Source organism: Lepisma saccharinum, chromosome 2, assembly GCF_977018435.1.
Source record: "Lepisma saccharinum chromosome 2, izLepSacc3.1, whole genome shotgun sequence".
NCBI classification, from domain to species: domain Eukaryota; kingdom Metazoa; phylum Arthropoda; class Insecta; order Zygentoma; family Lepismatidae; genus Lepisma; species Lepisma saccharinum.
Genome location: NC_139230.1, coordinates 75,737,932 through 75,752,671, shown reverse-complemented (window position 1 = coordinate 75,752,671; position 14,740 = coordinate 75,737,932). Strand labels below are relative to the sequence as shown.

Sequence of the window (14,740 nt, the reverse complement as noted above, 5' to 3'; positions counted from 1 at the left end):
CATTTCATCGGGTCATCATTCAATCTCATCATCGCATTTAACCCAAGAGATAGAAAAGAGGCGTAAAATAACCAAATAGAAATGACGGATTGATTTAATTTTTTTACTTCACTATTCTGGCACTTTTTTGGCTAATCGTGAAGATGAGTAGGAGTTATGATAATATTGTTTGATTGATTGATTTGACTTATTTTACTTCATTTTTCTGCGATTTTTATCTAATCGCGATGATGGGTATGATGATGCTATAATGAAATTGATGAAAATACATTGACAAATACCCATGTCCAAGTCCACTCCACAATGGAGATGTCGACCCAAATAGAAATGAAAATTAGAAAATGCCGTCTTGAATTTGTAGGAACCGAGTTCATCACTCACAGATAGAAAATTTTCACTCTCACTAGAATAGGGAAATAACAGAAAATGCTTGAATAGTAATTTGGTTCTCCATATCTTATGATTATATTACGTAAGTAACTATTATTCGCTATATAACTTCGGATTAATTTTCTTTGTTTGCCTATTCAACTTTGCCACCTAAGCAGCTGCGACAGCTTTTGAACTTGCGGGTGGAGGTTAAATGAAGAAATATCACAGAAAGTCAGAATAATATAAAGAATTTTGAAACGTAATATTTCTAGAGCATGCACTGAAAGAAAGGATTAGTTCCAGATACAAAATATATTTGGTTCCACAAAATTTCTTATGGTCAAACAAGGTTTCGTTTCACCTACAGAGTGACTGTTCACATAAACCATTTGGTTGAGTTCTCTTAACAAACATATGAGTTTGACGTTAGTTTTGTCCATTGGAACATTGTCCATTACATCGAAAGAAATATTTTGTTCCGTGAACAAAAACAACGTGATACTCGTACTGGCAAGTGTGACAAGAGCAAACATGGCGGATCTGCGAACCCGTACGCTTCGAGTACCTTAAAGTCGTGGAGATTTGAAACACTAATACGTACATTTGCTGGTAAGTGTAACATTATTGATGTTAAATATGTTAAGTAGGAAATGTAAATAGAAATATATAAATACAGGCGTAGAAGTTCAATGCAAAATTTTGATGTGGTTTTGTCTCGTATCTTAATTTGTAATTCTTATGCACGTAGAAAATATGTAATATCTGATCATGCTGAATATAAAATAGCTACAATACATTACAAGTTGTGCAAGCGTGTTTTACATTAACACAGGCACAATAGCTCAGTCAATATAGCATCTTGACTACCATACGTTCGACCTGTGTTCGATCCTCGAGTTAGATTATCTGGGCCAGGCATTTTCCCAACAGTTAATATAATTTTTATAACAATTTACCTTTTGATTGTAAGGTAATTACTGGCGTAGCAGTGCAACGTGTACCGTGTTGGTTTCTATCGTATATTGCACCTTTTTACATTATGGGGTCCGTTGTCTCACTGTACTCCGTCGAGAATTACTTTGTGTTTTCTTTTAAACGACAGATTTCAACCATTTATGTAATATAAAATTGGTTCAAACATGCGGAAAACACATGTAGCTGAGACATTTAATCCCAAAATATGGTCAGTGTAAGTAACAACTTGCCATGGCGAAGTTGTTTCGCCAGTTTTTATGAGTAAAAACTGGTTGTTAAGGGGTCCGTTGTCTCACTATACTCCGTCGAGAATTACTTTGTGTTTTCTTTTAAACGACAGATTTCAACCATTTATGTAATATAAAATTGATTCAAACATGCGGAAAACACATGTAGCTGAGACATTTAATTCCAAAATATGGTCAGTGTAAGTAACAACTTGCCATGGCGAAGTTGTTTCGCCAGTTTTTATGAGTAAAAATCGGTTGTGTGCTCACTCAAATAGCTAAAAAACACATCAAAAATTGCTATCAGCCCCATATCTAACCCTCCTAACGTAACAATGTAATATTATAACTGCTGTTGTGATATGTCGTGTTGGGTGCTACATTCACTTGCATAAAACTCTCAGGCTGTTCTGCTTCATGTTAAATTAACAGGTGTACTTTTCTTCACAATAACACATTTCTGCAGGCTAAAAGCAAGGGAACATGCAAAAAATATTTCATTTTCTTGAGAGGGTTCAGAAGGTTAAACACATTGTTATGTTAAAAAGGTCAAACAGCGTGAAATGAAGTTTTGAAATTTTTATTTCATTTTTATTCTTTCACTGATCAATTTTCCACAAAATAAGTATTTCAATCTTGTGCGCATGAAAATGGTGCATCGTGATAGTATGCAATTATGTTCCCTGTGCCTACTCGGATATTTCCAAGTTTTGCCACAAAAATGGTTGATGTTCTACCTCCTTCCGTCCGTGATCTTAGCACCGAATTAAAATCAGAAGTAAGCGACATGAACACAGCTGAAGCAACGATAATACCTGGTAGCGCAGGATTGCCAGGAGTGTAAAGAAAGGCATCAAATGCAAGAGAGGCACAAAATTATGTGAATAGCAGTTTCTGAATTTCTTCCTTTTGGGGGGGGGGCAATCGATGAAAGTCACTGGTATTACGAAAATGTATACACGTTCGGATACAAATGCAATTGTAAGGGGTAAATTGTAAAAAAAAAAAAAAAATTCAAGAAAACACTTTGGCCCGAAAGTGGTATTTCCTTTGGTCTTCACGACAAAACATTTATTTCTTAATCGTAATGATGATTAGGTTAAGAACTTGGATACAGGTTCAGTTTTTGTTCATAAGTAATGTAGTTACTTATGGTTTGTATGAACAATCACACTTGCTTGCTCTGGTTGTTAGGTTCAGTGTGACGTTTACAAATATATATATACAGTGCGTCCATTTCGATCTTCAGCCGAGAGATCGGGAGAAGCGTGGCGGGCGGCGCTGACGGAGATGCCGACATTTGCGACCTGTAATGCCCGCTTATTTTTATGGACATATGCAGACATTTATATAAATATTGCAAAACGAGCACTAACCTGTGTTATAATTTATCATCTGTAATTCATCCAAGTTCTGCTCTTATATACACAAAAAAATACGCTTTAGAAACAATGTTAAGAGGCACAGATAATAAAACATTTTAATCATAATTTTGACCAGTAACGTCCTGCTTAAGTTTATATCCTTGAAAGAGTTTTGTGTCGATGGGAATCGTTTGGAGGTTTCGAATGCGCAACACTGTATCAATATTACGCTGCAGACGAAACCGTTAAAAGTGAATGGTTTTCGTGAGCTTCCTTGCAATCCGAAATCTCCGAGCTCGAGTTTTTTTGTTCCTTCGCGACTAGATGAAGACAGAACTGTGAATATAGTGGCGAGCAATGTAAACCAAGAGCGTGTTAATTTAGTACTGTGCGCAAGAGTGTTATTCTTGGTTACTTGCAGTTACTTGTTTGTGTTATTGCAGTGTGTATGTGTGTTGTGTCAGTTAGACGATTGGAATGCCAGCCGCAAGGTTCACGTTAGAACAAAGATTTATTATTTATGACACGTACATGAAAACAGACTCGTGTCGAGACGTGTGTAGGCAATTTCTACAGAAATTCCCAGGCGTTTCAACTCCACATAGAGATACGGTTAGACATCTTGTCCTTAAATTACGAGAAACTGTATCGTTAAATTTTAAAACACCTAAGCAAAAACGACGGATTCTAAACGAAGCAAAACTCGATGATATTGGTGCAGCGTTAGAACGTTCTCCTAACAAACCTCTACGCCGTGTTTCAAAAGAAGTGGGCGTGTCAAAATCATCAGCACATACAGCCACTAAGCTACTAAAATTAAAACCGTACTCTTATAACACAGGTTAGTGCTCGTTTTGCAATATTTATATAAATGTCTGCATATGTCCATAAAAATAAGCGGGCATTACAGGCCGCAAATGTCGGCGTCTCCGCCAGCGCCGTCCGTCACGCTTCTCCCGATCTCTCGGCTGAAGATCGAAATGAACGCACGGTATATATATATATATAATCCATGAAAAATCCCTATGATTAGTATGTTAAGCAGTTAAATTGTGAAAGTAGCTAGTCAAGTTTGACAATTTGTTGTAAACCCCCCTCCCCTCCACACACACACACATACACATATACTACATAAAGGTGATGTCAGAAGTTTTAAACTTATGGAGTTATGGTAGTTAGAATGTATTCCGAAATGGTATGTTTCTTGTACAATGGAGCTGCATAATTTGTGCTTGAAATGTGTGAATCAAATCATAATAAAATCATACATTTATACATGAATAAAATGTAATTTGGGGAGAGGGGGAAGGCTAAGCCTAATAACTTGACCTACTCCTGTGTATTCTAGATTAGCCTGCTTAAAAACGTTCATTCATTCTAGCATATATTTAGCTTTATTTAAATTGCTGAGAAATACTCAAGAATTAATATGACAGGAATCAATGGAATTATGAGCTTAGCCAAAAATAAAATATTTTAAATTTATTTGTATCATTACTGAAGTTCAGAAATGTATTGGAGTGGAATCTGTAAATTAATATTTCCTTGTTTTCTGTATATCTTATAGACAACCAATAAAACAGGAAGTCCTGGCTGGCCAAAGCAATGAACCATGTCCAGAGGTGCTAAAGCATTGCCACGATACCTGGAGCATTAGGCAGTGCTACAGCAGAAACTGGGATGTACGTATATTGGTCAGCACTTATCTAATTTATTTGTAAGCCAATAAGTTGAAAGATTTATGAACAATTTAAACTGCTCAATACTTTGAACAAATCAAACATTTATGCTTTTCTGTTGTTGATTTGGTTTGTTGTTATTTGGGTGCTACACACATCTATCTTTCCCAGGAGCTTCATTTTCCTATTTTTTGCTGGTGTATACAGTATTTCCATTGCTATTTCCTGACTATATTTTTATGATGTAATAGTTTCATAATGTTATCACATTGCCTAAGTACTATATTGAAACCATATTTTCAGATTCAAAGCATGATGTTCATGCATCATTACCAATCATAAAGCACAAGATAAATAAGCACATATTTTTGCTAGTCTATTTAACAACCGTAGAGAGAGAGAGAGTAACTTTAATTTCCCTTTCATGGATGGTATTGCACAAATCGTGTTCACGTTTAGAAAATGTAAAATATTGCATTTTAAGTATTATTCAACCTTCCTTCTTACAACTTTGTAATTGCAAGCATTAACACATTTATTGCAATGTAAGTGTCTCACACAGAATGTGTGTGTGTATTGTCTCCAAACTTTATGACAAGAAATATGTTCATTTACTTGTAATAACTGTAAGTTATGAGAAAGAAGCTACAATGCAAGCAATATGTACAGTGTGATCAGTGGCGGCAATTGGGTTCCAAAACCAGGGGGTCAACTGGAGGGTCAAAGACAGTATGGATAAGGTTTAGCATAGTACGGGGGCAAAAGTGATGGAAACGGGGGGCAACTGGCCCCCTAATAGCTGACACTGAATGTGATATATAAGTATTCCCAAGCAAATTTTCCCCCAAATGTGTTTATTCTTTGTTTTATACAATTAGACCTTCAAGGAACAAAATTGAAACAACATGCCAAACAAGCTGCTGACAAACACTGAAACCATCAGGTGAAAACCCAGCTTAAAAACACTCAGGGTGCAAGAGAAAAAAAATCAATGAAATAGTCATGGTTAATTTGCCTAGCAACACTCGTACATCCACTGCACATACAAGCGGAAGAGAATAATTTGAAAACGGTTTTGGTTAAATAAATACAAAAAAAGTTGCAAATTCCACATGGACTAACTGGGACTAGCCCTAACTGGGATTCGAACCACTGTCTATACTTTACAGAATGTTATTTTGACAATACGTCCTCCTCCGTAGCCGAGCGGGTTAGTCTAACTGCACACGCGGCCGCGTGCAGATCGTGTTTTCGCGTTCGCTGTTTTCCGTGTGGCAGGTAAGGAAAAATACGCTTGAGTTGAATTGAGCAAGCTCTGTTTTGGAGTACGTACATGCTAAGTGAGAAAGACTAGAAGGAAGACAAACATGCCGGTACAGAGACAAAATACGTTGAAATTTATTTTTCGTAGTGTAAAATCTAGACCTACTTCGCTGGATTTACATAAGTGGTTTCATAACACGTACGGTGTGACATCGAACCAAGTTCAAAGTTTTGAAATTGATTACTATCGAAACTGTGTATTTGTGAAATTTGTAACGAAAGTTGTGGGTGAGCGATTATTAAATGATTATGGAGCCGAAGTGCCCTATTATGATGCAGACGGACGGCATAAAATAGATGTGGAATGGGCAGATCAGCAGAGTGTTTTTGTAAGTGTGCATGTAGTGCCAGACGAATTAAGCCACGAAGCGATTCGTAATGTAATTAGTGAATACGGTGAAGTGCTGAACGTAAAGGAAGAGAGGTATTCAGAAGAACATATTTATAGAACACGAACGGGGCGCATTGTGTTTAAAATGGCCCTGCGGAAAGCAATCCCTTCGTACTTTACCATACAAGGAGACAGGTACTGGGTAACTTATTCTGGTCAAGTACGTACGTGCAGTGGGTGTGATTTGGAGGGACATAATTTCTCAGAATGCCCCTCGCGACGACCCCGCGTTAATAGAACTGGACGAGTCCCTGTTAATTTGACCACTGGAACGACCCCTATGGTATCCCAACCTACAGTACTTCCAGTACTGACAAGACCCCAAAAGTCGAATACAATATCCAGAGAAGAGGTCAATTGCCATAGATCCAACCCCCATTTCACGAATGAAACAATAGAGACACCCGCTACGGATCCAGAGCGTCAAACACAGTTAACACCAAACGACCCAAGCCAAAAGAAGAGCACCGAAAAAGACAAAATACATAACGAACAACAAGGTGAGAGTGTAGGTGAAAATGAAGAGAGTAGCCAACCTTCAAGCTCCAACTCCAACCCCTTAACAACACTAGATGGACCTGACAAGGTACAACACACCTCAGGAATTCCCTCACAACTCGGAAATGAAGCAGACAAGAAGATAGAATTCCAGAAAGTAGACACCGGCACAGAAGGTGGATCCGGGGATGAATCGAAAACAGAGGATGAATTTCCGGCAATTAACACGGATAAAGGACAACGACGCTCTTCAAGACACAAGCGATCCAGACCACGATTCGTCCCGCCAATAAGCAAGAAGAAAAAACCCGGGGGAGCTCTGCCTCAACATCCACAGGTATCTGGGGAGTCCTGAGTCCACACCCATGGGTATCTGCACTAACAGAAGAAAGGAAGGAGTGACCACCCCTAGTGTAGTATCCAAAGTTAATTGTCGTGTGCGTCATAGAAAAAAAGAAGAAAAATACTGCAGGTGTACATTCTATAATATTTCTTCGAGAGAGTGGAGTGGATACTGACAACACTAAACATGATTATAAACAGGTTAGTTAGAAAAAAAAAAATTAGGCAATGTACCTAAAGGTAACAGTGTTAATAGTACTAAATTTTCCACAAACTGATTTCGTGGACTGAGTAGTAATGTTGAGGAGGTTAAGTAATTTTTGTAAGAGTGTAATGATTGTGGTTATAAGAAGGGCTTTTGATAGGGGACTGATAGGTATGATAGAGTGATCGAGTATATATTTTTTTTTGTATATATAAGTTTCTTCTTTTTGTAAAGAAGATCAACGATTTGTACCACTCTGTTCAATTTACTTGATGTGGTACTTTTGTCATCTATTGGTCTTATTGTATTGTGGTGTAAATGTCGGGTATAATGGTTACAAGGAGAGCCTTGGCAATAAGGGGGATACAGCGTCCCTGATAACATGTAGGACGATTACAATAAATATGTTTACAACACTCAGAATAGGCACGATTAACATTAACAAACTACAAAACAGGAATAAACAAGAGGCGCTGGGTGACTTTTTTATCCAGTCGTCTCTCGATATAGCCTTTCTCCAGGAAGTTCAAGTGATAAATTTTGAACTCCCCCATCTATAGTAGTATATAATAATGCAAATTGTCAGGCAACGGGGACTGCGCTTCTCGTGAAAAATACGGTGCCCATCACGAACGTTGTGTGTCATCCTAATGGGAAAATTATATGTGCGAAAGTGGCAAATGTTTGGATATGCAATATATATGCCCCATCAGGTACAAATCAGAGATCACAGAGGAACAATTTTTTTGCGACAGATGTGGCGGCTGAACTGCAAGGTGTAAAGGAACATATCGTCTGTGGCGGCGACTTCAATTGCGTCTTGCTTCCACAAGATCAACGTCCTGGTTTTGCAACATCTAATTCCCTCCAAAAATTGGTGTCTGGTTTTAAATTGGTGGACGTTTGGACAGATAAATATTTTGATAAGCAGGGGTATACTTATATTAGAGACAATTGTGCGTCCCGGCTAGACCGATTCTATGTTACTCCGGCACTGCGTCAGAAAGTTACTTCGATTTCTCTCACCCCTACATGTTTTTCGGACCACCTGGCGGTGATAATGGCAATTAACATTGATCTTCCCTTAGTGCCTAGGGGATATGGGTATTGGAAAATGAATACGTCCATTTTGTCTGATGAGGAATTTAAACGAGCATTTCATGAGCAATGGAGATTTTGGGAGACGCATCGCCTTCGACGTACTGACATCCTTCGGTGGTGGGATGAAATCCTAAAACCGGCAGTTAAACGTTTCTGTATATCATTCTGTAAAGAGAGGTCTCGTGACTGGAATAATAAATATCACTTTTATTATCGTGTGTTGCGTGAATTAATAGAAGAAGCATCGGCAGGACGACCGGTTCATACGGAAATTAAACGTATACAAGCAATACTCTTAAATATGACCGCCCACAAACGTATGGGTGCAAAAATTCGAAGTAGACTGCCTCAGTTTGACCCTGAAGAAGCGGTGTCGATTAGTCACGTGATACAAGAACGACAAAATGCACAACGGAAACTCATTACTGAACTCGCAGATGGAGCGGGTAATAAAATCATAGCACCTAAGGACATACAACGTACAATATATGAGCATTATGTTCGGATGTTTTCGCAGCACCAACCTGCCAATTCAAATTATGATTCTGTTGTGGATGCAGTTACGGAAGTACTTTCCGATGATGATAGAACTAAGTTGATGAGGATTTCACATTCGAAGAAGTATATAAAGCGGTGAAAGCGGCAAAGCCTTTCTCCGCCCCTGGTGTGGATGGGCTTCCTACATGCTTCTTTCAAACATTTTGGACGCTAGTGGGACAGACTTTAACTGAGTGGGTCAACGCGGCCTTTCAGCAACATAAAATGGGCAAGACTTCCAAGACAGGTATTATAGTATTAGTACCGAAATGTGCAAAGCCGACAGAGATCACTCATTATCGCCCCATTACACTCCTGTGCAACGACTATAAAATTTTCACACGATGTATGCTTGCACGTTTAATGCCGTACTCAAGCAACTTGGTGGGGGACATGCAATATGTATATGGTGAAAATAAAAACATTTATGCAGTGTTGCAAACGCTGCGTGAAGTGGTTACCAGTAATCATAATAAGAAAAATTTAAAGGATCAAGCGCTTTTAGCTTTGGACTTCGAACGTGCATTTGATTCGCTGAACCAAAATTATATGTTTCATGTTTTCCACAAAAGGGGCATACGGGGGAATTTTCTCTCAGCACTGCAAGGGCTATATAACAATGCTGAATCGAAAATACAGATTAATGGGTTTCTGACAAAATCGCTTAGCATTGTCACAGGTGTCCGACAGGGAGATCCCTTATCCATGTTGGCTTTTTGTATTTCCCTAAGTCCCCTGCTTGCCTCTTTGGAAGCACGGTTACAAGGAATAACTATTCTGTCAAAGTCGCTAAAAGTTTTAGCTTATGCGGATGATGTCAGCATTTTGGTTCAGTCACCTGTTGATGTGGACACGGTTCATAAACTAACGACGGAATTTGGGGTGTATTCAGGCCTTCACATAAATGTAAAGAAATCATGTTTGATGTTTTTAAATAATTCTCCACCACACACACCAGTTCAACACTATCCTGTTGTAAACATTGTAAAAATACTTGGTGTAGTATTTACGCCTTCTTTGCAAGGAATGATACAAGTAAATTATGATCGAGTGATTGGGAGTGTAAAAGCAGTGCTACAAATTAATAAGTTTCGAAACATTAGCTTGCAATCACGAGTCACGTTTGTTAATGTGTATGCTCTTTCGAAAGTGTGGTTTATAGCCAAAATACTTCCGATGCGAATGCTGGATGTAACAAAGCTGAAAAGTGCAGTGAACTGGTTTGTTTGGAATGGGCAGTTGTTACGTGTAAATCACGAGACCTTGTGTTTAGATAATGCTGGGGGAGGCTTGAATCTTGCACACGTGCACCACAAGAGCCAGGCGCTCCGCATTCAAGCGGACATAGAGACGATGATTCAGAGCCCTGATAGCCTTACAAGTCATGTTCTTCGAGACTGCTTGGCCCATATACAGTTGGATCCCCCCATAAACGTGACTAACCTCCCCCCCAACCTTAGGTACCTCCGTGATACCTTAGTAGAGATTTGCTATGGCTTGTTACAAACTCCTACCCTGCCTGTTCCAGTGGTGTCGCACATATACAGAAGAATGCGTGTAGCGTCTCAACAGGCTGTTAAGATCGTTGCAAGACACCCGGAAGGTCGTTGGCCTGTGGTGTGGAAAAATATACACGCGAGGCATCTCACAACAAGAATACGATCGGCGTGGTTCGTTATAGTGCATCAAATACTGCTGACTCGAGTGAAACTCTATGATCTGCACATGGCAGATTCATCATTATGTTTAATATGTAACGTGCCTGATAGTTTAGTGCATAAGCTCAGTGAATGCTTAATAACCGCTACGTCATGGAAATATGTTGCGAAACTCGTAAGTGTCATCTGTCGTACCAATGAGAAGAATATTACCATTGATCATCTTCTGTTTCCCAATTTTAGTTATTTCCCTAAAAAGAAACAGAACAGTGTATTGTGGTTACTGGGGCAATATGCTTGGTTTGCCTCTACTTATCAGAAAGTTGACTTTCATGAACAATTTGTGCATTATTTAAGGCGTTCACTCGTCTTGAGATCGTTCGCTGCGCGACGGCGTAGGTTCGAATCCGGCTCTGGTCGGAATTTATTCGGCCTACGTATAGGGCCGGTGGCAATCCACCACCGTGAGGAAATTGGGGAGCTCCGAATGAGCGAGCGGTAACCCGGTCGAGAAGACCTACAACGGCTGGGGATGCGTGGGGCTGACCCCCCCCCCCCCCCGACTATTCCAATACTGGTCTAAGATCTCCACGCTATAACAGGTGACGGAGGAACAGTGTGGGAGGGAGACCAGCAGTCGGTAGGTAAGCCAAGGCCCTGCAAGGGCTGTAGCGCTGTGGGTTATTATTATTATTTTGACAATACATTCTGCAGCAAATATTTCTTTACCTGTAAGTTCAGAATGTTTTTCAACATATTTGATGGTCATAGAATTTTATAATTCTAATTGATCTGATGAACCAACCAACCAGCTAACTCTGTTATTTATTATATTTTTCTTTGTTTCTTAGCAAATAACACCTTCCGTGAATCCACTGGAGAGCACTATCTGTTTCAAACAGTCGAGGATTTTTTTAAATTCCTATTTTGATGGATTGCCAGCTGAAAAAGTAACCAGACATGTTTCGATTCAGGAGGATATGGAACATTGAATCAATATTTACGTTAACAACTGTTGTACTTCATCCTTTGAATGTCTCAAGAAATCTAATACAGAAGAACTTTTTATATGTGAACAAAAAAGTTTTAATATGTAGTGTATGTGTGGGTATGAACACAAAAAATTCATGATACTTGATTATTCCTAATAAAAATATTATTGTTCCACATCAATATGTTTAATTGCTACATGTGCAAGAAGAATTTTGGTACTCTTAAATTGCTTGTGTTGTATGTTTTTTTTAAGCATTGTGGCACCTATTTAACTGCTTGTGCTCACACGTGTAAAAGAAGTTTCTAAAATGCATGCAAGTTTCGCAGACATTTTGGAACACTAATATGTGCCTTAATTATTTCTCATGCATATATCAATAATGATATAATATTAAAATGTTTTTTTTAATTGTAGTTCAATTACTTTTTACAGCAATTTAGTGCAACTGCTGTAACATTAAATCCCCCTGCGTTAATATTTCTTTGTATACTTGTGCACTGGAGTAGTGTGATGGTGGAAGAAAATCCAACTTTAAATATATTGAGAAACTTCATATCATTAAAGAAGTATTCATACTTGTTTTCCCTTTCTCTCTATCATTCATTGAATATTACGATGCATGTTAAAAATACAGAGGTTGCTCACACAGTGAACATCCCGCATAACAAACGTGTGCACACAGGCTAGAACTATTGTACAGTACATACTGTATTTTCTACAACTTATATTTTGGTAAATTCATAGCATTTTCAACATTCTTGCCTTGGTGGTGTGTTCTGTATTTCCTCTACTAGTTTTTTTATGATGTTTCCAGGTCTTGAACCTGGCTTGGGAACAGACTAAAATGATTTCTGTAGTAAACTGGTTTAACACAGTGTGCCACTTAATACATGCTGTCCTGGAATGGATTGCGTTCATTATGCGAGACACCATTGTGTATGTATTGTGTGTGATGTGATAGGTCTGTGAGCTGATGACACTTTGCCATGTGCTTCGCAACTACTTGACTACTGCTGCTCCAAAACACATCATGAAATATCAACAAGCACAAGTTCACGCAAAAATAACCAAAACCACCCACCTTGCTAACATTTAATAACTTCCGACCACATGTTGGCTCTTTCCATTGCAAACAATCTCACCACTCTGCCTGTGTGACAAAGGGTGACCTGCATTTTATCTTTGAACACAACAATAGGGCTGATTTATATTTTTTTCCATATATCAAATGGTTTAACCCTAGAACACTAGTGTACGTAAAATTTACATGTTGTGTTCCCTCAATTCCCTTCGCTACCTCTCAGATACACGTCCCTCAACCTAGCAGTGCCTCAACTAGTCTGTCAGACATAAAGAATAGAATAGAATAGAATACTTTATTAGTCATTAGACAACATGATTGCAATAAGAAGAAGGTAAGTGCTGATCATCTTGATTTTGTGTGTTATGTTGTACAATGTATGTCAATTTTGCGTGGCTCTAGTAAAACGAGAAAAATCTTTCACATAATTTTGACATTCGTAAATTCGACTTGGATAGTTAGATTTTGAAAAAAAGTTTAGGAGCATGCACTATTTTCTTGCAGGATTACAATATTGCATTCGTTCCTTATTTACAGTGTTATGAATATTTTTTTGTTTAATATTCATTGTTTGAACTTTTCACCTTCATTCTTAATGTACATATTGGCTTGACAATCAAGACATTCTTTTAAAATATTATATGTTTAATAAAACCATTCTTCTTTGTAGCTAATCAGTGGTGATTTATTCATTCTAGTTAACAGTGGTTAGAAGTCCAAAAACTAGAATTAATAAAACCATGTTTATACTTTTAAAAATGAAAAATAAAACCCCAATATAAGGAATATACAAAAGTTGATTTTCAAAAGAAATCATCACACTGTTTTCATGATGTAGAGGTTGTGTTGAAAATAGATTGCTTCATGTAAGTAAAATTTATGTAGTGCTAGTTACACTGTAATATGGGAACATGCTAGTGTTCTAGGTTACACTGTAATATGGGAACGTGCTAGTGTTGTAGGGTTAATAATACTTTAAGGTATTATTTGTTGTCTATAATGTCAGTGTGAAGAAATGGAATATACCATATAGATTTTGTAGCTACGGTGAATATGCCTTTACGAAACATAATGCAAAAAAATATAATGAAATTGCAATCTGTCTTTGCAACATTCAAAAGGCAGTGTCTCAAAAATAAAGTTCCATTTTTTTAGTTAAATACAGAGCATTAAGTGTAGATTTCCTATGTCCATTGTAACCGGTGGTCTTGTTTAACATGTTGGTCCAGTCTGTAGGATGTCCGACTATCATACAAGACACCTGGTTTTGGTTATCAGGATGTGATTTTGTGAGGAAATTTTTTGATCTCTCCTAGTACAAGCAGCTATGGCACACATCCACCCTCATATCACTGGGGGTGTAAAGGAAGCTCCAGCATGGTTCTGATCACATCTCCACTTTCGAACATAAAAAGGAAATATATGGGGGCCATCCATGCCCCCTTTGCACCAGCATGCCGCTGTAATTAACAGGGAATTACTTTACTTCAGGATGGAAATAAATCATTGAAGACTGGTGAAGGAGGGGGAAAACTTAATTCACATGAATACATATGTGTATGAGAGAATTATTATTATGATCTATATATATATATATATATATATATATATATATATATATATATATATATATATGTGTGTGTGTGTGTGTGTGTGTGTGTAACGAGTGCAACTCACGGTCCCTACGGGAGACCGGTCGTGACTCTCGGTCCAGGTTTTCAAGTTCGGTACTGAGACGGCCGTTTATTGTCATACTATTGTGAGGCGGAGATTAATACCTTGAAATGTTACACTGTTTTGTTTACCTTTGATATGTAGATTCGAACAATCATAAAACACTAATAGCATAATATCCGGTACCTGAAAAACGTCAAATAACAACACTGACAAACGGTAAAAAAGTGAATATATATTGTAACAACAAAAAAAATGTTGCAATCAACAACTGTTTACAAAGCCTCCTCAAACTCTCACAACATTCGCTCTATCTCTC

The 14,740-nt window shown here is 38.0% G+C and overlaps 1 long non-coding RNA gene across 1 annotated transcript; it reads left to right on the top strand.

Moving 5' to 3' along the window:
* The first annotated feature begins 902 nt into the window (after positions 1-902).
* On the top strand, positions 903-11,690 carry LOC145984449 (uncharacterized). The gene is made up of 3 exons (XR_014441315.1): positions 903-981; positions 4,506-4,620; positions 11,524-11,690. It is a non-coding gene; the product is annotated as an uncharacterized LOC145984449 (long non-coding RNA).
* Positions 11,691-14,740: the final 3,050 nt, after the last annotated feature.